The 27,851-nt window shown below is 42.1% G+C and overlaps 1 long non-coding RNA gene across 1 annotated transcript; it reads left to right on the top strand.

Annotated features, from left to right (window-relative positions):
- The first annotated feature begins 1,280 nt into the window (after positions 1-1,280).
- Positions 1,281-26,815, top strand: LOC309384349. The gene is made up of 3 exons (XR_014174041.1): positions 1,281-1,460; positions 14,215-14,277; positions 26,703-26,815. It is a non-coding gene; the product is annotated as an uncharacterized lncRNA (long non-coding RNA).
- The last annotated feature ends 1,036 nt before the right edge of the window (positions 26,816-27,851 follow it).

Genomic DNA, 27,851 nt, shown 5'->3' with positions numbered 1-27,851 from the left:
GAATCTGGAGCTTGCCTATTCTGTAAAATCAGAAACCTTCAGAGACACATGCTACTGCAAGTAATGTGGTCTATGCCATGTAGGGCTTTAAAAGTCATGCCACCACCTTCCATTGCAATTGAATCACAAATGACTATGCAGAACAACAATGATATAAATTGACCCAAACAATATACTTTGTATTTAACAGACCTTTGAGAATAATGGAACCCATCCCACAAGTGAGTTCATTAAATCAAGATTTTTATTGTACTATGAGTCCACTAATGCATCACGTTCCGCAGGATAATAAAATGTATTTTCTTGATTCTTAAAAAGAGCAAGGAGTGGTTATTTTCTGGAATGGTCATTCCATCGTTAAAATAGCTGTTCATGGAGGGTTCTTTTGTGGGGGGGTGTTTGTGTATACATGTGTGTGAGTGTGTGCACACACGTGCCCTTTTGACTCCTGACAATTGCTTGGACAAATCCCTGTAATTTTCTGGGCAATATTTCAGAACTGGCTTGCCATTGTCTCCTTAGTAGGCAGCAGTGGTGGGTTCCTACTAGTTTGGACCGGTTCGGCTGAACCGGTAGTGGTTGGTGGCCTGGGTTGCTGGAACCGGCAGTGACCCAGGCCTGCCATGCCCCTGAACCGGTTCTCCAGGCAGCGCCATAAGCACTGCCATCTTGTTTTTTTGCTTCTGCGCATGCACAGAACAATTTTTATTGTACTGTGCATGCGTGCCCATGAGCAAACCGGCAGTACTGTGTTTCCCCGAAAATACAACCTGTCCTGAAACTAAAGCCTTGCCACATTTTTCGCGTGGGCAAAAATATAAGCCCACCCCCAAAAATAAGCCCCCTGGACAATCCCCCCCCCACCCTCTGGCCAGGCAGGGCCCAGCTCTTCGGGAACCCAGTCGCAAGGGAGCAGCCCCCCGGCAACCCAAAAATAATAAGCCTTCCCCTTTAATAAGCCCAAGGCCATATTTCGTGGGTCAAAAAAATATAAGACCCTGTCGTATTTTCGGGGAAACACGTTAGTGACTGCCAGAACCCACCCCTGGTAGGTAGAATGTCTGATTAGCCCAAGATCACCCAGCTGGCTTTGTGCCTAAGATGAAGCTAGAATTCCAGGTGCCCCAGTTTCTAGCCTGGTGCCCTAACCAAAGGGGATCAATGGAGCTATCCTGAAAATGACAACTCAAGGGTTTTAGTAAGAAGAGTTTTATTTATGAATGATAACTGTAAGTGTATTTCATAGAATGACACACATATACTCACAGCAAACAAACACATTTATACACATACTCAAATCTATCCCAGTGAATTCAATGGAATTATGGATTACTCGGAGGAATCTGGGTATAGGATTGCACCTTAAAAGTCTGAAGAACAGAACTTTAGATGTCAGGCAAGAATGAAGATGCCCTTTTTCTTTTAGCTACCAGCTTATGTTCATTCAAGAGCATCTGAAGGTTGGTTTTAATTTCTTTATGACTTGTACTTTATAGAAGAGATTTATGTTAAAGCTTCAAACTGGAAGGTTACTTTGAAGGTTGAAATATTTTAGTAATGAAAAAATATTAAATTTAAATCTTAAATCTCATTTATGGTGATATGTAAGCATAGAATCATAAAGAAGAATAGAAGGACACACTGTAGGAAAAAATTTAGTTCAACATCCTGGCCAGTGCAAAAAAACCAAAAAACCCTACTACAGTATTAATGATACTGTATATGACCATTTATAAGGTGACCAACCGTCCTCCTTTAGGGAGGACAGTCCTTCTTTTGTAAGTTCTGTCCTCCCTCGAAAAGTGTCCTCCTACATGTCCTCCTTTTTGATATTTGAAGGCTAATCTGTTGCGCGTTATGTGACGTATTTTATTAAACAGTTTTTAATGGTGTTTTTTTTATTTCATCGCAAGTATATTGAACAGATATTGAATCTTGTGTTGAATTTTTATCTAAAGAAATGCTAGACATTAAAATAGATGACAATTGTCTCTTTGAAGAAATTAGAAGACTGAATGCATATTTAAATTCTGAAAAATTAATACAATGGGAAAATCAACATGTTGAAATTGATAAAAGATGGGTGGATATTTTCAGCCATTTCAAAAATGAACATATTCCATGTGAACATTTATTTATACTTGTTCAATTTACGTTGTGCTGCCCTGGAACTAATGCAGCAGTTGAAAGAGTTTTTTCAATTGCCAATGATTTTTCGACAAGTGAGAAATCGAGATTGAATGTTGATACTCTAGCTGCAGCACTTGCCATAATTCAATATGAAGGATATTTCTTGTTCAGATATTTCCAATATATTGTTAGAAGATGATACATTGACAAAAAATATTAATTCAATGGAAAAGTACTCATTTAAATAATAATTAACAGGCATGTAAGCATAATTGCAATATAAAATGTTGCAAATGTTTTTATTATGCATATATCATATTTTAGTGTATTATTGTTGCAATGAATAAAATATTTCTTTTATTTACGATATATTTTTTCCAATGTATATGTCCTCCTTTTCATTGTAAAAAAGTTGGTCACCTTAGCATTTTGGACAATAGAACGTGTTTTGTCCTCCTTTTCATTGTAAAAAAGTTGGTCACCTTACCATTTAGCCTCTCTTTAAAAGCTTTAGGGGGGAAAATCTACCACCTCTTGAGGTAGATGGTTGACTAATCAATTTCTACTTGTTTATAATTTAAACTCATTCTTTCTTGTCTACCTTCTGGAACAATTGTGGACAACCCTATCTTATTTAGGGATTGCCTTTCACTGATTGTGTCTACCTGTTCCATCAAGTCCAATAGGAGAGGCACGCTACTGGCCCTTTCTGTTAAAGTCTGCCACCTTTTCTGTTGCAACACCTGGTCTTTAAAATAGAACAGAGTAGTAAAGAATTCTATTGTGGTCTCTCATTCAAGTAACAACCAGCTCTGAGTTTGTCTAAATTTTCAAAGGTTAGCCTTAGCCAGTTGTTATCAGGCACTAAGTTGCTTATTTTCATCATAGGAGACAGGGTGAGGAGTGAGTTCATACCAGTGGTGGGTTCCTCCCGGATTGCACCGGATCGCGTGCGCTCCCTTTCAGCGCTCCACCTGGCTTGCGCGCTCCCTTTCAGCGCTCCACCTGGCTTGCGCGCTCCCTTTCAGCGCTCCACCTGGCTTGCGCGCTCCCTTTCAGCGCTCCACCTGGCTCTCGCGCTCCCTTCCGGCGCTGAAACCGGAAGTACTGTTTTGCCCGGCCCTGGCGAAGCAACGACGCCTGTCTGCGCTCCACCAGCTCGGCTGGGAACGGAGATGTTTCCTCAGCGGAGCGGAGCGCCTGAAAAGTCTTTTCAGGCGCTCCGCTCCTCTGAGGAAACATCTCCGTTCCCAGCCGAGCTGGTGGAGCGCAGACAGGCGTCGTTGCTTCGCCAGGGGCGGGGCAAGACTGTACTTCCGGTTTCAGCGCCGGAAGGGAGCGCGAGAGCCAGGTGGAGCGCTGAAAGGGAGCGCGCAAGCCAGGTGGAGCGCTGAAAGGGAGCGCGCGCGATCCGGTGCGATCCAGCAGGAACCCACCACTGGTTCATACCCCATATTTCCAACAATCATATGCTGGTTGGATTTTACTATTAGGATGGCAGATAAAGTTAATTGTTACTCCAACCTGGAAAAATTAGGAAAAAGATGACTACGTAGCTACATTCTGCTTTCATCACTGGACCTAGAGAAAGCAGAGTCTTTGCAGCTCAAGAACCTATTTTGGAAAGCTGGTTACCCAATGAGGCTGTAGGCCTTTCAGGTTTGACAGGCTGTACTTCTGAAATAACATGTTGAAAAACTTATTATAAAATATGCGCCTGTCAAAAATTTTGCATTCTCTAATGGAGATGTGTGAACCTTTGAGAAAATTGATCTGCAAGGAACGAACAACAACAAGAACAACAAAAAGAAAGCTACAGAAAAAGGCTTTTTGAGGAAATGAAAAGGAATATAAAACGTCCTCCAGTTCTGAAAGCTTTATACAACACAAAGAAAATACTTGCTGATGTGATACATCAAGGATGGTACTAATTCAGCAAGATGAAAAGTTGGTATTTGACAAACACTTTATTAGCAATGGATTAAAATTGGCACAATAAAAAGCTGGGCAGTTAATAAAGAAATAGTTTAACGTGAAGTAGCAATATCAGTTTGCTTGAACACAATGTCGTTTTGCATTTCAAAACCTTTTAGGCTGCACACTTACTTCAGTCCAGAAGTCAGTCCCATTGTGCTCCCGAAGACATAATGTCCAGTTTACATACGTGACCTCAAAACACACTGCAGACGTCCCATGCTGAGTAATGCTCATATTACTTAGAAACTAAATCTGGCCTCAAAGAGAATTCTAAACTCTGCTTACTTACTTGCAGGGTCTTGTTAGCAGTGGCGACCAACATCTGAGTCACTGCGGTAGTCCTGTTTATCAGGTAGCTGCTATTGCAATGGCAGTGAGAAAAAGAAAGAGGAAGCTATAGTGGAGTTCATCATTTAATAACCCAGATTACTGAGGAGAAACTTCCTAACAGGACAATTAACCAGTGGAACACTTGCCTTCAGACGTTGTTGGGTGCTTTATCACTGGAGGTTTTTAAGAAGAGACTGAGCAGTGACAATCACTTGTCTGAAATGGTATAGGATCTCCTGCTTGAGCAGGGGGCTAGACTAGAAGACCACCAAGGTCCCTTCCAGCTCTATTTTGGTTCTGATTCAGATGGCTTAAGATGGAAAAATTGAACACCGCAAGATCAAATCTAGATCTGTCACCGGACCAGAGATTTACTCTTTCGAGCTTTCAGACTTGTGCTGGAGCACAACTTTAGGGAACTTTTCTCTACTTGAAAATGTGCTTTGGGCTATTTATGTGGTGCCTTCCTATTGGTTGATTGGTGTGCTGACGGCCCATGATTGGTTGTTGTTTCCTTGTGCTGCCAAATTCAGCATTACCCACCATGGAGGAATGGTCGGTGAAATTTATAGAACTTACTAAGATGGCAAAAGTGTCTCCTTTGATTAGAGAAAGGTCATTACTGACATTCATCAGTGATTGGGAACCCCCTTATGGATTTTTTGCATCAAGAAGAAAATTATTTTGTGACCTATGGTTTCTATGATTAGAAAGAATAGTTTATAGAAAGAAAGGAGAGAGAGGGGGGGGTTCTATTACAGTTAGATGGATAACTGCCAAGAAGAAAATCTGAAACATACCGTATATCTCTATATATCTATCATCTATCTATCCATCTATCCGTCTATCCATCCATCCATCCATCCATCCATCCATCATCTATCTATCTATCTATCTATCTATCTATCTATCTATCTATCATCTATCTATCTATCTATCTATCTATCTATCTATCTATCTATCTCATGTTTTCAATCCTGTTTTTCTGTTTCTTTTAATTTTTGTCTCTTTCTTTTTCTTTTTTTTCACATATACTATATTTACATTTTTTTGGAATTTCTTATTAATTCTTATTAAACTCTTTTAATAAGAACTATTTTAAAAAGGAAAAAGGGAAAGGAAGGTATAATGGAGTTCCACTACTTCATCCTCTAATAATCAGGATGGTGTCATGCAACAATTAAATCAGACTAGAAGCAATAATGGCAGGCAAAGAAAATGCAATCTAGGCAGCTAATTTCATGCTGATATAATTTTCTGCTCCTTTGGGATTTATTGTCATGCCTGATTGCAGTAATTGCAGCAGCAAGATGCTTTTAAAGGACATGTCTTCATGGCCCAGCCCCTGTCTTATCCTCAGCCTACTGTAAAAGCAGCCTAAACTTGGTCATGATCCAGTTTAAAGGTAGTATTTTTCATCTTCTCTCAATCAATCTACAATGTCTCATTCATCATCTGGGTGATGACATCAAGCAACTGCCAAGCCCTATTGGTCAACTGAAGTTGCTGTGAGAACAGCCCTTCCATGGCCAGGTTAGAATGACTTGCTGGAGATATGAGGACCCGGTTTTCACAGCCATGAAATGCATGATTGGCAAAGCACAATTTAATAACAGATCTAGTGGCCTTTAAGAAGACACATGTTTCCAAATTCTTCCAAAGTGACAGGTGGATAGACAAACTGGTAAATTTTGATTGCTGACAGGTGGGTGAATTCCATAATGAGGAAGATCACAGAGGTGTAGTAGGGGAAGAGGACAAGAATGAAATAGGAAAAAAAGCTGCAGGAGGATTAGAGTGGTCCCTTCTTCTCATAAGAAGTCCTTCTGAGTGAGCCTAGCATAGATTCAACTACTGTCCAAAAATTCTGAAGCCATCTTTGTACCAATAAAGGAGAATATTTATAGCTCAGGGATGAAATGAGGAATCCTTGGTGCTCTCTGAGCTTGAATGTTTCCTTGCAGACATTTCATTATCCTAACTAGGTAACACCATCAGCAGAGGTGGTGTTCAGCCGGTTCGGACCGGTTCGCCCAAACCGGTAGCAGAAATTGCAGGTGGGCCTGCCAACCTGACCTGGCTCTATTTCATCCTATTTAAGGACGTTTTTTGAGCAAAGCACATGCGTGGGAGGCTGGGTGCATGTGTGGGCAGGGCGTGTGTAAGCGAAGAGAGTGAGCGCGCACACACACACACATTTGTGAACCGGCAGGGAAGGTAAGCGAAAGCCACCCCTGTCCATCAGTGCTAGTAAGGAGTGCTATTTGCTGTCAGTTTATATTCTGGTGTCTTGCCTGTCTGTGTGAGAGGGGAGCGGTCTTAGACATTCTTTGGTTTCTACAAGCACTCGTTACTAACACTGATGATGTTACCCAGTTACTAACACTGATGATGTTACCCAGTTAGGGTAATGAAATGTCTGCAAGAAAACAAGCAAGCTCAGAGAGCACCGAAGGCCATCTTTGTGAAGTTGCCTGTGCAGAGCAGGGAGCCACAATGTGCCAGAAGTTGCTGTCCAAACTAGGGAGCTATTTTAAACAAACTAGGGATTATTTAAAAAATAATTATGATGCTGCAGTCATTTGGGGAGAGATGCTAAATAAGGCTGCATGCTAGGTTCTGAGAATTAGATATGACACACCGTCATTACAACGTATAATATCAGAAATCTCAACCCGTTTCAGCAGAAAAACTGGATGAATGCATCTATTTACTTTGCTATATACATACATTCAGCAGACTTGCATTATGATCCATGGATCTAAATGTCTTAAGTGATAGTCAATGTGATGCCGTCTTAAGGTATTCAACTGGAACCAGGGACACCAAGGTCAATTTCACTGTCAATCATGGAAACTGACTTTGAACCAATCATTGTCTCTCAAACCAGTCAACCCAATTCTAGAGGTCAGTTGTAATGGAATAGAACCAGACAGAGTCCAGATAAAGAGGCATGTGGGATGGGAGGGGAACAGTGTATATATATATATATATATATATGTGCTAAAAGAAAGTTGTCTTCAAGTTGAGTTTGGGCCCTGGTGACCTCATGGAAACATCCATGCTTTTATTTGGCAACAGTATTAACCTTTTTCCAGTTGATGTTTTTAGACTTTCTAGTCTAGTCTATAGGTCTGGAATTCCTTGCTGATTTCAGCCCAACTGTGCCTTGCCTTCCAACTGATATCTGCAAAGTCCACCGCCAATTACAGGGCACTGAAAGAGTTATTATTTTTCATCATTACTAAGGATGTTTATACTTTTTTAAAAAAGAAAAAAACCAAGGTAACTGCCCATAACTTTTCAATTACTTTGGGGAATTGAATAAAAATTGCAGACTTGCAAACTTTACACATCTCTGGAAATTTAAGTCAACACTATTTAGATACCTGACAGAGGGGCACGATGGCCTAGTGGCGAAGATGCTCGCCTCCCACTCAGAAGATTGAGAATTCAACGCTAGGTAGCAGCAGATATTTCTCTCTTAGAGTGGAAAGGAAACAAAAATACATGTTGCAGACTCTGCATAGGCAGCAGGAAGGGCATCCAGCTAGTAAATGCTCAGCTCCAACCAGTTGCCCCAACTCTACCCCAAATAGGGATTACAGGGTTGTAGAAAGAAAGGGTTTTTAAAAAAATGAATACATGACTACCAACTGGCAATTGGAATCCAGATTTTGCTGCTATGATCAAGTAGATCAACAACTGAAACGTAACACTGTTGACTTGTAAAGAATCGTGATAGTTTCAGGACTGATATGTGTTTAGTGTTTACTTTTAGCACTTAGTGTCTCGAAGAAGAACAAATCTGCTGCCTCAGTTCATTTCTTCACCAGTGCAATAATTAATTAGTCTGTTGGGTTTTTTAAAAAAATACTCTCTTTTTATTTATATTTTTTTCATTATTGTGATTTTTTTTTAGTCCAATAATAAATGCTTCCCTTAGGATACCTCATTGCCTAAGCTCTCTTTAGATGAGTTCCTGCTCCCTCTCCTGTAAAATCACTTGCATTTATTAATTAAAAATAACTCTGCATGTATAACAATAATTAAAGATTTGAGCTCTCCAACCTTTGTATATTGAATTGAGACACTTTGTTGGTTTAAATGATGGCAGCTGGAGGATTTACAACCTAGAGTGTTAAACAGAGCTTTTAATTATTACTTAAATATGCTATTAAATCTTTTTAAATTGGAAACCATAACACATTGCTTTCTATTCAGTTTACAAACTGGAGAAAGTAACTTATGTGGAATGGGCATTCCGTGTGACATTGGAGACTAATTTCATTTCACATTACAGGAAACTTACTGTGAACCTGAAATTGCTTGTAAAATTGTATTCACATAATGGCACCATTTGATGCATATGTGTCCCTTTTATTCATTAAAAATCTAAAGCAGGCCATTATCCAGTTCAAAATGAGAGGCAACTCATTCCAATTTGAAGAAATGCTGATGCTGATGCTGATGCTGATGGTGGGTGATGATGATGATGGAGAATGCAAATGTACCCTATGTGCTAATACCAAGATACAAGGTATCTCCGGACTAAAGCATAACATCTGAGCTTTTGACTTCTCCTGTTAGACCATGCATATAACAGAACTGTTTGGGCTCCACTGCAACCATTAGAAATTAAAATGTTAGTTTTTATTTTAATTTGGTGAAACTGTGTTAGGGTGTAACCAACAAGTTGGGTAGACAATATATTGCACCAGGCATGTTATGTATCTTTAAGAGAGGAACTCTGCTAATTAGTAGATTACAGCATTTAAATTGCAGCTGATGTTGTTGCTCTCTCTCTCTCTCTCTCTCTTGATTGATGTATGATAACTGCTGTCTAACTGTTACTACTGTTGCTACTACTTACTGTGTGTAAGTTATTTGCTACTTGTATCCAAGTTATCTTGGTAGTATTGGACTGTTTTTTCTGTGTATGACTTTTTGGCTGTGTTTATGGATTTTGCTATATTCTTCAAAAAGTAAAGTTTATTTTGTTACTTTACTATCCATTATTTAAGTGTGGTTGCTTTATCTATCACACGCTGCGTATACTTTACAGGGTTGCTCTGTTATAACCTCGACCTGGGGTTCATTGCTAGTGCTTAATCGCACAAGTACCTAACATTGGTTATGGGCCCAGACGCCCTGCCTTAACCATATTTTTTTTTTTTAAGCACCACTTTTTGGATAGTTTATTTTTGTGAATATGGCACAAGAACAGTCTGCTGCACTCTCCATGATTACCCGGTTTGATGGAACCAACTATGTTTCCTGGTCCTTGAAGTGTTCCCTACTTCTGCGTAAAGAAGGACTGTGGGTTGTGGTTCAGAACCCACCAGATGTTACAGATTGGGATCCTGCTGATAATGAGGATGCGAAGAAGATTGCGCAGTTTAACAGGGACAATGAGAGAGCTCTCTGCATTATTGGACTAACACTGAATGACCAGCAACTGGTCCATATTCGTGGCGAAGAGTCTGCTGCTAGGTGTTGGAACACATTGCGGAGAATTTATGTTCGGGACAGTGTGGGTGCTCATATTTATCTCATACGGAAACTGTTTAGAGCCCGTTTGCAAAAAGGTGGTGATATGTTGGCTCATTTAGACTTCATGAAGAAAACTTTGCAGGATTTGCAAGAAAAAGAGTTAATTTTTTCTGCGCTTCAACAGGTGTATATTATTCTATCATCGCTTGATGAAAGCTACGACTCTTTTGTTTCCTCATTGGAAGTTCTTTCACGAGATGAACTGACATTATCTGAGGTTACCGGAAGATTGCTTGAAGAGTCCAGACGAAGAGAGGATAGAGTTCAGTTCAGAGACAATCAATCACAAGAAGAAACACAGTTTTCAACTGTAAATTTTGTTAAGAAATGTTATTCTTGTGGTGGTAAGGGGCATATTGCTAAGAACTGTAAAAATAGCAAGAAAAGGAGTGTTGCTAATAGTAAAAGAAAAAGCAACAATGTTACTGTAACTGTAGCTAAGGTAGATAAGGCTGTAAATCATAGTTTCTGGGTGGTTGACAGTGGCGCATCCCATTCTATAACTAAGGTTAAAGAAAGGTTTGTTACTATGAAGGCTAGCAAACAGCACATTTCCTTAGCAAATGGTTGGAAAATTAAGGCTTCAGGTGAAGGTACAGCGTATTGTCCATGTATTAATGAAAAATTGGAAATGTTATATGTACCTAAAATGAAATTTAACCTATTATCTGTAAAAGACCTTGTGAAATGTGGGTTTACAGTAACATTTAAGAATGATAGATGCATTATTGAAAAAGAAGGTAATAGTGTTATTGCCAATTTGGAGAATAATTTATTTATTCTACATGAGAACTCTTTAAATATTGCGAGTTCTGAACCTGGTTATAAGAATAAACAGCCCCATGATAACTGTATACATCTATTTCATAGACGTTTAGGCCATGTAAATTTTAAAATGATACGTCAAACTGTTATTCTATCTAATGGAATCAATTTGAAACCTTGTTCAAAATATCTTAACTGTAATGCCTGTAACCAGGCTAAAAGTAAGGTTACCCCTGCAAACCGGTTTCAAGGATTCAAGACATCTAAACCACTGGATGTAGTGTTTGCAGACCTAATTGGCCCTAAGAAACCTAGCTTAGGAGGTGCCTGCTATATACTCAGCATTATGGACCATTATTCTAGGTATGGTTTCTGTTATGTAATGAAATCAAAGGCAGAAACTTTCCAACATTTTACTAAATGGTTAAAGTTTGTTGAACGTAAGATGGATAAAAAAGTACTTTGCCTAGTCACTGATAATGGGTCTGAATTCACTAATCATAGGTTTACATCAATGTTGGAGAATGCTGGTATAGAACATAGGCGTTCTGCCCCCTACAGGCCAGAACATAATTCATTTATTGAAAGACGTGGTCAATCATTGCAGGCAATGACCAGAACTATGCTGGTTGATTCTGGTTTGTCAGAAAAACTTTGGGGTGAGGCTATAATGTGTGCAAACCATATTCTGAACATAGTAGTTAACTCAACTACAGGTAAGATTCCTTATACTCTTTGGCATGGTAGGAAGCCTGATTTGAGTTATTTACACACATTTGGTGTCCCTGCTTGGGTGCATATTCCCTCACAGACTAGACGGAAGGATCAAAGCAAAGCTAGGAAGATGGTTTTTGTTGGGTACAATTCCAATCATAGATCGTTTAGGTTCTGGGAACCTGGAACTCGGAGAATTATGCACAGTGCTAGTGCTAAATTTTCAGAACATGTTGGTTGGGAGAAGCTAGAACAAGAGTTTCACAAGGTTTGTGATGATATAGATGTTGATCGTTTGGTTAATCATGATACACCAAATGAGCAGTTAGAGAATCAGGATGGTCCATCTATTACTCTGAAAAGGGAGGAAGATGTAGATGTAGAATCTACTCGTGAGGTGGAACAGGATGATTCTGCGAGTCCTGTATTGCCTAGGAGGTCTACTAGGAACAGGCATCCACCCGACAGATACCAAGCCAGTGTAGTATTGCAAGTTAGCATAGAACCTTCTAGTTTTGCAGAGTTAAGGCTGTATCCTGAAAAGGAAAAGAAATTGTGGAAAACAGCTATGGAGAAGGAGTTGAAATCCTTACAGGAATTGAAGGTTTATGAAGAAGCTAGGCTCCCTTCAGGGGAGAGTGCAATTGGCTGTAGATGGGTGTTTAACATTAAAAACGATGCTGCTGGCAATGCCATTTATAAGGCTCGTTTAGTTGCTCAAGGGTTTTCCCAAACTGAGAGGGATTACGATGAGGTTTTTGCTCCGAGCTTGAAAGCCTCTATGTTGAGGGCAGCATTGGTGTGGTCTGCTAAGTATCGGTGTAATGTTACCCATATTGATGTTGAAACAGCGTATCTGCATGCTCCATTGCAGCATACCATTTATATGAAGATGCCACCAGGTGTGGATTCTAATGGCCAGACTGGTTGTTGGAGACTTAAAAAGAGCCTTTATGGTTTAAAACAGTCCGGTTTTGAGTGGAACAGATGCATAGTAAATGAACTAAAAGCTATGGGATTTATTCCAGGTTTGGCTGATCCTTGTTTATTTAGACGGGTGAAAAATGGTTTGATCTTGTTGTTGCTTTTGTTCATGGACGATATAGCTATTATTACTAGATCTGAGCAGGAAGCTATTGACATTGTTTCACAATTAGAGAGTAAATTTAAAATCCGGAATTTGGGTGAAATTAAGCATTATCTGGGCTTAGACGTGGTTAGAACCAGTAAAGGTTTTAAGCTGTCACAGGCTGGTAAAATTAATCATTTACTTAAGAAATATAGCATGGAGCTATGTAAGACTGCAAAGACACCAATGGCATTGGAGTTTAATCCTGAGGTTACTGAGGGTACTGGTTTTGATAAAGGAATCTATCAATCTTTGATAGGTAGCCTAATGTACCTAAGTAATTGGTCTAGACCAGATATATCATTTAGTGTGAACCAACTGGCTAGATTCAATGATAGTCCTTCAGAGAGGCATTGGCAAGCAGCAAAGCGTGTGCTGCGTTATTTGAAGAAAACTATCCACTATGCATTATATTTAGAACCGAATAGGGATTTAGTTTTGACTGTTTATGCTGATGCGAATTTTGCAGCTGCTATAGATAATAGGAAGTCAACTTCCGGCATAGCCTTTATGCTAGGTGGTGTACTGATTGGATGGAAGTCGATACGACAGAAACACATAAGCTTATCCACAATGGAAGCTGAGTTTTCATGTTTGTCGTTGACATGTACTGAGCTGATATATTATAAGCAGTTGCTTATAGATATGGGATTAAGTATCAATGAACCTTTTACTGTTTATGAAGATAATCAGGCAGCAATAAAAATGGCGACTAGTTTAGCTATTAAGACGAGATCGAAGTATACTGATTTGAGGTATTTTAATGTTCGACAAAGCATTAAGGAAGGCCTGTTAAAGTTGGAATATTGTTCAACTGAAGACAATTTAGCAGACAACTTCACTAAGGCACAAAGTTCAGTGAAACATACCTCATCATGTGAAGGTTATCATCTTACATTGTGAGTGGATATATTGATCTACCCAAAGGGGAGAATGTTAGGGTGTAACCAACAAGTTGGGTAGACAATATATTGCACCAGGCATGTTATGTATCTTTAAGAGAGGAACTCTGCTAATTAGTAGATTACAGCATTTAAATTGCAGCTGATGTTGTTGCTCTCTCTCTCTCTCTCTCTTGATTGATGTATGATAACTGCTGTCTAACTGTTACTACTGTTGCTACTACTTACTGTGTGTAAGTTATTTGCTACTTGTATCCAAGTTATCTTGGTAGTATTGGACTGTTTTTTCTGTGTATGACTTTTTGGCTGTGTTTATGGATTTTGCTATATTCTTCAAAAAGTAAAGTTTATTTTGTTACTTTACTATTCATTATTTAAGTGTGGTTGCTTTATTTATCGCACGCTGCGTATACTGTACAGGGTTGCTCTGTTATAACCTCGACCTGGGGTTCATTGCTAGTGCTTAATCGCACAAGTACCTAACAAACTGGAAACTTAAAAATGCAATGACTTGTATCAAGCCATGGCTTTGCACAAATGGGGAGCATTTTTGTTTGTTTTTTTAGCTGAGATCTTTCATTTTTGCTGATCATTCTATGATATAAATCTGTTCCATATTTTTTTGCTATGAGAAATCCCACGTTATTGCTATCACTCAATAGCGATATTAAGTAGTAGACTCACTCAAGTCTTAAACTTCTAAATCTTCCTTAGATCCATGATTTTGATGACCACGCTGTGCGCCCAGCATCCTTTAAGAGGAAACCTGTGACAAAGGTAATAACTGACTAAATAGCTCATTTGCAGGATGAGGAATTTTGAAGACACATCAAGTGAAACTTGTTGATATATAAATTACATCTTTGGCTAACTAGCTACATGCTGGATTTAGTATTCTGTTGGCCTAGAGCTGGTGATCCAGAAGTGTAAGAATTGTTTGTTATTCCTTTGACATGGATAGATCACCCTGTGATCAGTATTAAGCTACTGTCTGTACAACAGCAGACACATCACCCATGCCCTAGTCACCTCCCACGTGGGCCACCATAATGCAGTCTACATGTGGCTGCGTCTGAAGAGCATCCAGAAGCTTCACTTGGTTCAAAATGCAGCCGCCCACAAAGTTTTATGCAATTCAACATTTCCACATGTGTCACCCTTCCAGATGTAATTCAAGGTGCTGGTTATTACATGGCAATTGAAGGGCCACATCTACCTGGTTATATTTACCCAGCATCAGGAGGGACGGGTTGTATTTCAGAGGAGTAAGAGACAATGTAGCCCAGATATTATATGTGAGAGAAAGAAGAGGAAGACAGTACCTCCCCAATAGTTCACAGAATATATTGTAGATGCAGCTAGTAGAGTGCTCAGTCTGGCAAGGTTTTGTTCAGGCACTTCTTATCCCAATAACATGGAAAGAAATGGCAATATGTCTCCCATGGCATTGCAGTAGTGTAGTTATTAGGCAATCATGCTATTTAATGATATTGTTCTGTTTTCAGAATAGATCCAATGTCTTTGGAAAAAGTGGAATTTCATGCTGGCCCCTTATGCTTTTATGAAAGTGTGAGCCTCAAAACCCCTATACGATTGAATTACAGTGCATCATTTTTCATTTTGTAAAAAGTTCTTGTTGGTTTCTTGATCAGCTTCAGTGTCAGCTGCCACCTTATGCTTGCTTGTGCTTTGCTGCTATGACACACTGCCATGAAGTATGGGGAGGGGGAAATGTAAGGGGAAAGGCTTGGGGGAAAATAAAAGTAAGTGCTGTATCTCCTCTAGATGCTGCTTCAAGGTCACCCAGCATACCAGCTGCATACCAAACTGTGCTTGGACTGACCATTATGAAAACATCTTGCCTGAACCTTGTATGGAGTTGGGCAATGGGAAGTAGCTAAGAGAGGGAAGAGTTGAACTTAGGGATTTTGGCATGCGATTTTCAGCTCTGGTTTTGCATTACTTCAATACACTTGACTTCTAATAAAACGGTACTTTTCTCAATAAATGGAACCAAGGAATGTTTGTTTCTATTTAGAGGTTTAAGTGGTGGCAGGTCTGACATTCAGTCTTTCTTTCATTCTCTGTCAACCTAGTAAAGCTGCAAAGAAAGGGGGAAAAACATGATTCAAAATGATACAGAATCAGCATATTGCTGTTTTAGTCCATGAAGATTTACTTTCATGTTGAATTATCAAGATCTAAGTCTTCACATCCAATTGCTAGAAGGGCTGATAAACAGTACATTCTGATGGCATCATGCACTTCACTTCTATATGTCAGTTTGGGGGCAGCTGCACCTTGTCATGTTCCTTAGGCAACAGAACATCTTGGGCTGGCCTTATTAATTACACATATACTTCAGTTTTTCAAAGCTCTTGACATTACCATGTATATTGTTGCCCTAGGGAAATTACATTTCTCATGGCTTCTGGAAGCAGCATGTACCTGGGATGGGAGGGAGATGTGCAAAGGAAGAGATAGAAGTGAGAGGAGCAGAGAAAAATGCCGTTGCTCTTTCATTAAAGTCATGGTAGCTGCTCGGGACAAAGTAGATATGGAAGGGCAAGAAAGCAATTATCTCCTTGCATTGTTAATCACTAGCAGTTGTTGCAACAGCCATGGAAGATGTATTGAGCAAGAGGGGCTGAGGATCTGGAGAGGCAAATTGGTTGGACGAGCAGTTACTAGTGAAATTAGCAGTGGGAGGGTAGATTTATTTCTGTTTCCACATTTTCCTTTGAAAGGCTGGTCCCGATCCAAAAAGACCTGAGCTTTGGAGAGTTTGTTACTAGGACAGCTGACTGGGAGGTGTTTTCTAATGGAAAAAAAATGATGCTTTGGGATAGGAAGAGCATTGGGAGTTATTAATATTGATGTCTTAGCATCGTTTGAAATTACTTATGAATAAATCAAACATAATAAAGGTCACAGGCACTTTTTAATCTATTTATAATAGAAGTTAAATTAATTTTAAAAAGCATGCTACAAATAAGACTGCTATCTACATGGAAACATCTGGGCAGATTTTAAGCAGAGAAAAGATTTACCACTGCCTTTTTCTGGATTTTCTCCCCCAACTCCAGATGAGTCTAGCTAAATTAATCTGGGTTAATTCATAAATTCTCAATTTTTTCTGAATAGAAAAAAAAAACAGGCATTTAAAATAATCCCATATAGTTATACTGGCTAGGCCCATGATGGCAAACCTATGACAAGCATGCCAGAGGTGACATGCAGCACCCTCTCTATGGGCATGCAAGCTGTTGCCCAAGTTCAGCTCCACCACGCAGCTCCCCACCGGCCAGCTGGTCTTCAGGTCTCTGCCGTGCATGGAGGGGGGGCATGCCTTGGAGGGGCATGCATGGGGACCACGCAGGCATTGTATTTGGGCACTCGGTCTGGAAAAGGTTAGCCATCACTGGCCTAGACATTTGCTTATATTACAGATAGGGCTTGGCAACAATGTTGTACAATGTTGTACATCTCTCTCTTCCTCTTTCCCTTACTTTCTACAGTCTGGCTCAGTGTAACCACTGCACAATTTTTATTTTCTACTTGAAATCCCAATTCGCTTCCTATTATTTCAGTGTAGAATATTGGCTAAACTGCTCTAATTTATTTAGAGTTGGCGGAAGATATTTATTTATTTATTTATTTATTTTATTTATTTACTGTGCTTCTAGACCGCCCCCTCTCCCAAAAGGGACTCGGGGCGGTGTACAGTCCATGCAAAGAATACATCAAAATACAATAAATAGAAGAATTAAATATGTACAGTTAAATATGGAGGAGGTTAAAAATAGAATGAAAAAGAACTGTACAGTTAGCCAGTATATATAAATATAATTTTAAAACCCCTAAGAAACACACAAATTAAATTAAAAACAATACCCCTAAAATAACCAGTTAATAGTACGTCTACCAGGAGGTAACAGTTGTAATTATGCCAGGCCCGCTAGTCGGAACAGGTGAGTCTTCAATTTTTGCCGGAAGGAGCGGAGGTCAGTGGTGGTTCTGATGTCGGGGGGGAGGTCATTCCAGAGGGTTGGGCCCATCACAGAGAAGGCCCTACTCCTTGGTGTCGCCCGTTGGCATTGCCTAGTGGACGGCACCAGGAGAAGCCCCTCCCTGTGTGAGCGAATTGGCCGCAGGGATGTGTGTGGGAGGATGCGATCCCGCAAGTAACTAGGTCCTGTGCCATGGAGCTCTTTAAAGATGGTAATCAAGACCTTGACACGCACCCGAAAAACCACAGGTAGCCAGTGCAGCTCGCGCAGGAGAGGTGTTACGTGGGAGTACCTAGTACTCCCCATCACAGCCCGTGCGGCTGCGTTCTGAACTAACTGCAGTCTCCGGGCGCGTCCCAAGGGCAGCCCCATGTAGAGAGTGTTCAGTAGTCCAGGCAGGACGTCACCAGCGCATGAGTGACCGTGCGCAGGGCATCCCGGTCCAGTAGGGGGCGCAATTGGCGCACCAGGCGAACCTGGTGGAACGCCCCCCTTGCCACGGCTGCCACATGGTCATCCATTGACAGCCGGGCATCAAGGAGGACGCCCAAATTGCGCGCCCGTTCCACAGGGGGCAATTGTTCGCCCCCTATGGCCAGCGATGGAATTAGCTGGCTGAACCGAGATGCCGGTAGCCACAGCCACTCAGTCTTGGAGGGGTTGAGTTTGAGTCTGTTGTCCCCCATCCAGACCCCGACGGCCTCCAAACACCAGGACATCACTTCGACAGCCTCGTTGGGGTGGTTTGGGGTTGAAATGTACAGCTGAGTATCATCAGCGTACTGATGGTACTCAACCCCAAAACCACGGATGATCTCACCCAGCGGCTTCACATATGTGTTGAACAGGAGAGGCGAGAGGACCGACCCCTGTGGCACCCCACAAGTGAGTGGCCTCAGGGTCGACCTCTGCCCCCCTGTCAACACACATTGCTTCCGGTCGGAGAGGTAGGAGCCGAACCACCGCAAAACGGTGCCTCCGACTCCCATCCCCTCCAACCGGCGCAATAGGATACCATGGTCGATGGTATCAAAAGCCACCGAGAGGTCTAATAGGACCAGGATAGAGGAACAACCTCTATCTCTGGCCCTCCAGAGATCATCGACCAACGCGACCAAGGCCGTCTCCGTGCTGTGCCCGGGTCGGAAGCCGGACTGGCATGAGTCTAGATAATCGGATTCATCAAGGTGTCGTGGAAACTGCTGCGCCACCACATTCTCGACAACCTTCGCTAGAAAGGGAAGGTTGGAGACTGGACGATAATTAGCTAGCTCCGTTGGGTCGAGTGAAGGCCTCTTAAGTAAGGGCCTCACCACCGCCTCCTTCAAGGCAGTTGGTAAGGATCCCTCACCCAATGAGGCATTCACCAGGCCCAGAAGCCAGCCTCGAGTCACCTCCCAAGATGCCAGTACCAACCAGGAGGGACACGGGTCCATTAAACATGTGGTGGGTCGCAGCCGTCCACGCAACCTGTCCAAATCCTCGGGGGCAACAGAATCAAACTCCTCCCAGAATGGTCTCACAAGACTCACTGTTGGCGGCCCGTCCGGGCCACTGAAGGGGGCCTATCCGCTCCGGATCTGAGCGACTTTGTCCTGCAGATATTCCCCAAACTCCTCTGCTCTGCCCTGCAAGGGCGCCCCCTGCGTCCTCTGTGATAAGCGGGAGCGGGTCACCCTAAACAGGGCGGCAGGGCGGTTATCAGCGGACACAATAAGAGCGGCACAATATCTACGTTTGGCCGCTCTCAATGCCACAAGGTAGGTCCGTAAATAGGCTCTTACCTGTGTTCGATCAGATTCGGAGCGTGAGGACCTCCACCTGCTCTCTAGACGTCTCCTATGGCGCTTCATCACCCTCAACTCCTCGGTATACCAAGGAGCTCGGGTGGGTCGCTGCCGCAGGAGAGGTCGCAAAGGCGCAACCCGGTCTAAGGCCCCAGCCGCAGCCCTATTCCAGGCGGTCGCTAGGTCCTCCGACCGAGCGCGGGTCAGGGCTACAGGTAATGGCCCAAGCTCCGTCTGGAACCTATCCGGCTCCATCAGGTGCTTAGGGCGGTACCAGCTTGGACCGTCTGGTCCCGCCTCCTCGCGGTGGGGGGTAGTGCCAGGGAAGTCCAACCGGAGACATGAGTGATCTGACCATTACAGGGGTGTAACAGCTAAGTCCCCTATTCCCAGATCACTTGTCCACTGCTCAGATACAAAAACAAGGTCTAGTGTGTGGCCACCTTCGTGTGTGGGGCCCTGAATTAATTGGGTCAGGTCCATGGCTGTCATGGAAGCCATGAACTCCCGAGCCACCTCAGATGCTGCTCCCATTGACGGCAGGTTGAAATCCCCCATAACCACGAGCTTGGGGATCTCAACCGCTGTCTCCGAGATCAGCTCGAGGAGCTCGGGCAGGGCCGCTGATGTATAGCGAGGAGCCAAGTATACAATCAGCAAACCCCACTGCCTCCCTGGGCCCCATTTCACACCAAGGGACTCACACCCGGGTATCTGAGGAACAGTGAACTCCCTCGGTTCTAGACCTTCCCATATAACTACCGCCACCCCACCACCCTTACCCAGGGCCCGGGGCTGATGGAATGCACGGAAACCCGGTGGGCACATTTCCACGAGGGGTAAACCACCCTCGTGGCCCAACCAGGTCTCCGTTATCCCTGCAAGGTCCAGCTCCCCCTCAGAGATCAACTCATTAATGAGGGGGGCCTTGTTGGTCACGGACCTTGCATTGCAAAGCATCAGCCGCAGGCCCCGGCTCTGTAGTTCCTGGCCACCTAGGTTGCGGGGGTTGGTACAAGTGACCGGGCGTAGCCAGCAGCCACGGTCTCCCAACCGACCTTGTGATCTTCTCTTGTCCTCGCATTCCCCCCTCCCCGCGACCGTTGTAATCAAACAACCCTCTGTTGGAATAACTTGTTCCTTCTCCCCCCCCAACCCGCTCACTTCCCTCCTGGACTCACCTGTTCGTCTGGCACTGGCTCCTCTCCTGGCCTGGTTAACCCACCCCCCTCCCTGGAACCCCTTAATAACAATAAAAAACATTTAGATAAAAAGCCCCTCAGCCTCCGTTTCTTCCATCTCTCGGGGTTCGCAAACCCGTCATCAAGGCAGGCCCTTGAGAGAGCCAAGGGCCATACCTGCGAGAGAGGGGCCTCCCGCAGGTCTGACCTCGAATAGATAATTAATTAAAAGCCCAGTGGGATCAGGGTGCTGATAAAAAAGTTGATAGAAGATGAGTTGGGGTCTTGGTGGGAGGAAGGAGATGTTAATGTACTTGGATGAAAAAAAAGGGGGGGGAATGATCGAATATCCCTTAGTTGTGTAAAATGGCAAAGATGTGTAAAATGGCAAAGATGACCAGAAGGTGGGAGACTATTCAAGATGGTTCCAGAGGCTCCCACCCGGGGCTCCAAGGTTCTCCAAGGTTCAGGTTAAAGTTTGGGGTAGAGCTCTTCAAAATTCACCAAACTTCACAAAGGTTCACAAAGACTCGTACTAGGTATTTGGCGCCCCCCTGCTGGCGTCGACAGGGCCCGGGGGGGGGGGCATAGGGGCATGGGAGCAGCCAGGATACGATGGAAAAACAACAGGAGTCCCTGGCAGTGGCGACCTTTCTTTCCCCTCGCCCGCCGCCATAACCGTCTCCAATTAGTCTCTCCCGGCTGACTCCCAGCCTCCTAGCCTTGTCTTGTTCTCCTCCCCGGTCTTTTGTTCTTCTTACCAGAGTCTTTTCGCCGCCGGCATCAATGCAATCCTCGCACCTCACACCCATCAGTCCTGTTCTACTGTTCTCCTCCCCGGTGCCTTGTTCTTCTTGCCAGTGTCTTTTCGCCGTCAGCGCTAGCGCCAGCGCAATCCTCGCACCACAACGCGCTGCGTTGCAGCTTGAGGCAGAGTAGCATCTATTCAAGATGCATCTCTTGTTGCAAACTGGGTCAAAGTATTTTGGTACTTAAACCCTAAAATCCTGTTCTGCTCCCAGGTAGTTGTAGTGAATGGGAAATCTGCATTTGTAGAAATAAGTCATAATAGTCCCTTCTCTCCTCCTCATTCAATTTTACAACAAATACACAGTTCCCTCAGAAAGTAGTCAGGAGACTCCAAAATGACTTCAGGTGCAAGCATGTATATTAGATGTCACCCATAGGTCTTTCTTCTGGCTAAGCAAAACAAAGGTTTTGGAGCTAGGGGAGAAGCTCCAGAATGGTGGTGGAGGGGAAAGAGTTTTGCCTGAGTAAAACAAAGAGGAGCTCCTTCAAGACCTCCCAGCTCTTCCCTTTATCTTTAAAAAGCTTTTCCTGAGATTATTTTGAGAAATAAGTAGGGAGATGTGGAACCAAGGAGAGAGAGAGAAAAACTGCTGGAGGGAAGAGAAGGAAAGATTGCTGAAAGATTAAGATTGGAAACAGAAACAGGATTTTGGTATGAGCTAGTTTCCAGGAGCAGGAGAGAGATAACTGATGTTCAAGAGGGAGCTAACCATAAGAGCAAAGATACATTTCTATGGATGTAAAGAAGTACTGAGTTAGACCCAAGAAAAATTTCAAGGGACCCAAAATATTTTTGGTATGCAATGAGGAGGCTCTGGAGAAACAGAATGTACTGTCAGGGTTTTAAGAGAGAGCAAAATGTCTCTAGGCTAGAGGTGTGATAAGAAACTGACTGGAGACTCAATAAACTCCAGGGAATCAGCAGGTGCTAAGAGAAATAGTTCCAAAAACTTTAATCAAAAGTTACAATCTAGGTGGACTAGAAATTAATCAGGTTCAGCTAGAGGGAGAAGTGAACTGGGGAAAATCTATCTTCTCTCAGGTAAATGTTAGAGGCAAAGATTTGTAGTCAGATTACTTTGTTTTTAAAGTAAATCTGCTTCGGATGGTTTGAAAGTACTGATTGTTTTCAGAAATGATTTTCTGATTTTTATCTCAGAAATGCAGAATATTCTGTTCAATAGTTTCTACTTCATGTTGAAAGAAATGTCCTTCTGGGTTCGGCTCCAAGTGGGGAAAAAGACATTGGAGACATGGAGGCTGCTTGGAAAGATGGTTTTAATGGTGGACAGGACCACATGGCCTGAGTCCTGAACAGAAAAGGTGATCATATGCTTCAATGTTGGGGAGAAGAAGAGAAGGAAAAGGAAGGGCCAAAGAAGGGCTTGCAGGGCTTTTTATAATCTGTTCGGCCCCACCTATCTGTTTCCTGTTCCTGTGTAAGAAATGTATTCTGATTGGTTGTAAGACTCACATGGGCCCATGCAAGGGCAACCCTCTAGGCTGAGTTTTGAATCCAGGTTTGGTTGAGTTCAGATGCCATGTGGTCAGTTGAGCAAAGCGCCAATATTATCATGCCTTAATCCCATCTCCCTGGAGCTGATGGGGAGAACTCTTTATTATGTAAAGTGAACTAGCTCAGGATTTAATGGCTCACGGACAAAAGGTGGGGGCAGGAAGCTGCAGGGAGAGTTACCTTGTCTTTTTTTTTGTAAATTTTTTTTATTGGTTTTAAAACATTTTTGGGGAAAAGGTAAAAGGGTACATAGAAAATTTTGGTAGCTCCCATGTTAGTAGTAGAAATCCCTCCAAATCTCATGCTTCTACAATTTTAAAAATAACATATAAAAGATAAGCATAAACAGAATTCTTACTTTATATCAACCATGTGTTCAATCATCTCTTTCTTTGTCACTTTCTAGTATATCAACAATTACAATAATATTTCAGATATATTTATTTTTGTGACCTGAGTCTTTTTGATATTGCTCCCTCCTCCCTGTCCCCAGGTGCAGCCATAGCCCCATCCCCTTCCCCATATCTTGTATATTGCTGCCTTTTTCCCCACCTCCGCTATCTTCGTCCTCTGGGAGAGAAAAATGTTTTTTAATAAAGGCTTTGGCCTCATCCACTGTCTTAATTCTAATTCGACTTCCCTCCCAGAAGATCAGCATTCCTTCTGGCAATAACCATATAAACCAAATTCCTCTATTGTATAGTTTCTTTGATAAGGAAGAATATTTCCTCCTTTTTTCTCTTATCTTTTTCGGAATTTGCTTTAGAATGGTAATTTCTTTATGTTGGTATTTTAAAGGTCCCTCCCTTTGGGCCCCTAGCACCTCATCTCTCATGGTCCTCCTGAGGAATTTAACATGTACTTCTCTTGGAACATTATGGGTTCTGGCATATGCTGAATTAATCCTATAGACCAGGTCCATATCCCACCACATCTGCTCTTTGTTTCTGTTAAGGTATTCTGCTAAAATTGTGCTCATAATATCTTTAAGATCTTCATTTTCTGTCTCTGATAGGTTCTGGAACCTGAGAAAAAAAGACATTCTTTCAAATTCTATTTTGGCCATAAAATTTTCCAGTTCTAAATTTCCCTTTCAGACCTCCTTAACCTTTTCCCCCATCCCAGCTGCCCCCTCCTCCAGCACTGCAATTCTTTGTCTATTTTCTGTTGTGTTATGTTGTACCCCTCTGAGTTTGTTTTTGAGATCTGCCACTTCCTTCCTCAGTTCGTTTTGACCTCTCATAATTTCCTGAAACATTTGGTTGACAGATAATTCTTTTGAGCTCTCTCCAGCCGCTTCTTTTTGTAGCAATGAAGTAATTTTTGGCTGCTGGGTACTTGGACTGGAAGTCGCTGAGGCGGGAGCCGATAGTGACTTGCCCGTTGGTGGTTTCTTAGGTCCCATTGTCTAAGTTCAGAGATGGTAAGTCTTTTAAAAAGAAAATGGCATCACTGGAGCGTGCAGCCAGGCTGGTCCAAGGTAGCAGGAGAATCCAAAAGTAAAAAGTTAATTCTCCTTCACTGTTCCAAGACACAGAGGTACACCAAAAAGAGAGAAACCAAATAATCAAAATCCAAAAAGTCCACGTAGCAGAAGAAATCCAGAGCACCCTCAAGGGAGGTATTAAAAGATGCCAGAAATTATCATTTTTCCCCCCAGGGTGGTTTCAAAAGGCAGACTTTATTTATAAGTACAAAAACGAGAACGGAGGGGAGCCATCTTGACTCCTCCTTTTCGCAGGGAGAAGAGCAAAAGTTTTGATTTTTAAGAACAGCTCAGCAAGCACTCTTGCAACTGTGATTTCAGTCTTTCTCGCATAGTTAATTCAAGTGGCAGGTCAGCCTTTGTTGTCTCTCCATTCCAAAGTGGAGAGAGAGAGTTTAAATGCTGCTTTGTCCGAGGGGGGTTTAAAAAAACTCCTCCCTCTAATCTTCGGTTTTAAATAGATTGAACAGGAACTTACGATAGCCTGCTGCTTATCCGTTACCGATAGTTGAAGAGATTAGGAAGGATCCTCCATGACCAACATTTCAGCCACGCTTCCTTTGATTAACTTATTCCTTCTGGAACCCATTCGGTGAAGGGACAAGCATGCCCCCCCTTCTGCTCCCCGGCTCCTGGGGCGAAGCTGGAAAAAACCCCACTGGCTGCTGCCGAGTCTGGGGGGCTCCAACAAGCCGCCCTGTGGCAGGGGACCCCTCCAAGGTCCCCTGTGCTCCTGAACGGAGCCCACTGAGAAGACAAGCGGCAGACGAAACGTCCGTCGCCTGCAGGGACCGGAAGTCGACTCAGTTACCTTGTCTTTTTGAAACATGTTTCTTTTCACATCCAGAGAAATATTCTGCCTTTTCAATATTTCCTAGGATATTTCATTTTTCTGGGAGAGGGCTGGGTGATAACTTCCTACACTCAGATTCCCATCTTTCTTGGATTTGTGTCTAATCTCCCCTTGGCAATTATGGGAGATTGATGCTTGCAATGTTTATGACTTTTCAGTGACAATTAAATTTCATCCAACTATTATTCTCAGCTATACACCTCTAAGGGATTAGGGTCAAGAAAATGATGTTGAATATGTTTTCATCAATATCACTATAATTATTATAGTAGCCATCATTATGCTCAGTTCACTGGCAAATAATTGCAGAGTGTGAGACCTCCCTATTTCCCACAGGATGGGAGGTGTCAACTCTGAAGTGAACCTGGCTGAAGCCATTTTGGAGGTTTCAGGGTTGCCACATAGTGGTGAGAGGGGAGAAATAGTTAGATGGGGTTTTGTAGCCAAAATAATAAAGTTTTCCTGCGGGAACCAAGGGCACTCTCACACATGGCTAGCCAGAGGAGGAGCAAGTAACCAAGTGACCAGCCAGCACTTGGATTGGACAGTGTGACCAGTGACTTGGGGGGAAAGGGAAACCTTTTACTTATAATTAGGTGAAAGTCGCGGAAAATCCCAGAGTTGGCTTTCACCAGTTTGTGCCAATATGAGGTATCCAATAAACTGTTCTTTGAGGAGCTCAAGTGCCTCTCAGTTTGTTTTCTATGGGCACATTACTTGGAACACTGACAGGAGGAACATGGACACCACCCAGAAAGCGAGTGGTGGTAGAAGACTATATAACTCAAACCAGAAGCTGCACCAAACCACAAGGAGAGGGTAGCATTGAAGTATATGTTCAGGAGGGCAAAGACACCTCTCATTGGATAGGTCTTTCCAGCAGATGCTTCTACAGCAGCATAAAAATATATAGAGTAATACAATACCACTTAGCTGTACTTTCACAGTACCTAAATGCATGTTTTTTGAAGTAGTTCTTTCACTAACCCTGGATTGTCTTTCAGTTTTCAAGGTTTCCTCCTCCTCCTCGTCTTCCTCCTCTTCCTCCTTCTTGTGAGCCTCCTCATTGACTGAAGTAAACAGTTCGTTTCCTTGTTTTCCAGCCAAAACAATTATGACCACAATATCCATTTTTAAATTATCACTTCTCTATATTTTTATTTTCATAATCAACATAATGTACCTTTTACTTGATAAAACATCTAATAAAGAGTAGGCGTCTGATTTACTGTAGCCTAATCATTAATTTTATCTCCTGTTTTGAAAATATACATTTCCAAATATACATAAAAAACAACCACAGGCAAATCTATGAAAATAAAAAAACCTGCTCTCTTAATTCAGTAAGATTAATTATACATATAGAATCCTGTTTGATTTGGGTTTGAAAAAGAATGATTTTTTCCTTGCTTCTATTCCTTACCAGTTTTTCTCTTTGTCTTTCTGAAATATTTTATATTGGTCCTATTCTCACTTAGCACACTCTTTCATATTAAATAGCTGTTGGCATTTTTTTCAAGGTTTACTTTAAAATTGTATGCTTTTCTGCTTTGTTATAGGATAGTGGCACCTTCCAAATGCAAATGTTAAGAACCTAGTTATCTAGGGCATCTGCCGGAGGAGTAAATGTGAATTACAGATCTGTGAAAGTCATCAGGAGATAAGAAAAAAAACAACCCATGGCATTTATAGGATGATATCATGTTTATGCCACGATTGTAAGACTTTGTTTTGATTATTTTGTTTTATTGTACACTGCCCCAAGTCACATTCCTGAGATGGTCAGCTGCATACAGTAAATCTGATAAATGTAAATAAATAAAAATTGGCATCATTATATTTGCAGCTGATGCAATGGTAGTCATCTTTTTTATCTGCATTATTTCTTCAGTGAAATAAACTCGAGACGGTGATAAAAAAAAAATACAAATCTGTTTAGATCCAACTACACATCCATATAGTTGTCTTGGCAACAATAGGTAACTGGGTTACCATTGCTACTTTTCATCTAAGTATTAAACAAGGTCATCCTGCTTTGGTTTTTCAAGATCAGCAAAGGTCAGCTAGATTCTGCCACCTGCCACAGTTCTGACATAAAGATCAAATCTGTCTACAGGGCATGATTAAAATTGTTTGCCCTCAGGTCTCCTTCTTTCACCTAGCTTAATGTGACATCTTGGACCACTGTTCTCATTCACTCGAGCCAGCATAGCTTGATTGTACTCCTTCATAATTTGCCTTATTAATAAGTGGAACAAAATGCGTGCGCACAGACACACAGACACAAACACACACACACACACACACACACACACACAGATATAGCCAATTAGACAAACTTCAATACCATCCTTTATGCTCAGCAAAGCAGAGAGGTTAAGGTAGGTTATGCTGTCATATGATTTGCCAATTTTAAGTGCCTGGTAAACCAGAAGGAGGCCTTATTTTCTGGAGAAGCAGGGGCTCCAGCACACTCAATGATATAGTATTTATTCCCCAGTTTTATTGATTTTAAGATAACTTTTCTCTTTTACAGAGATCATTTGCTGCTTACTATAAGATTCAAAGGTGGTATTCAGCGGGTTCTGACCAATTCTGGAGAACCGGGAGCAGAAATTTTGAGTAGTTTGGAGAACTGTAGTAAAAATTTTTGAATCCCACCACTGATAAGATTCTATTAATTTGATCTCAAAACGGAGTCCTAAAAG

Source organism: Natrix helvetica (assembly GCF_964273705.1).
Source record: "Natrix helvetica genome assembly, chromosome: 1".
NCBI classification, from domain to species: domain Eukaryota; kingdom Metazoa; phylum Chordata; class Lepidosauria; order Squamata; family Natricidae; genus Natrix; species Natrix helvetica.
This window is presented reverse-complemented; position numbering and strand designations above follow the sequence as displayed.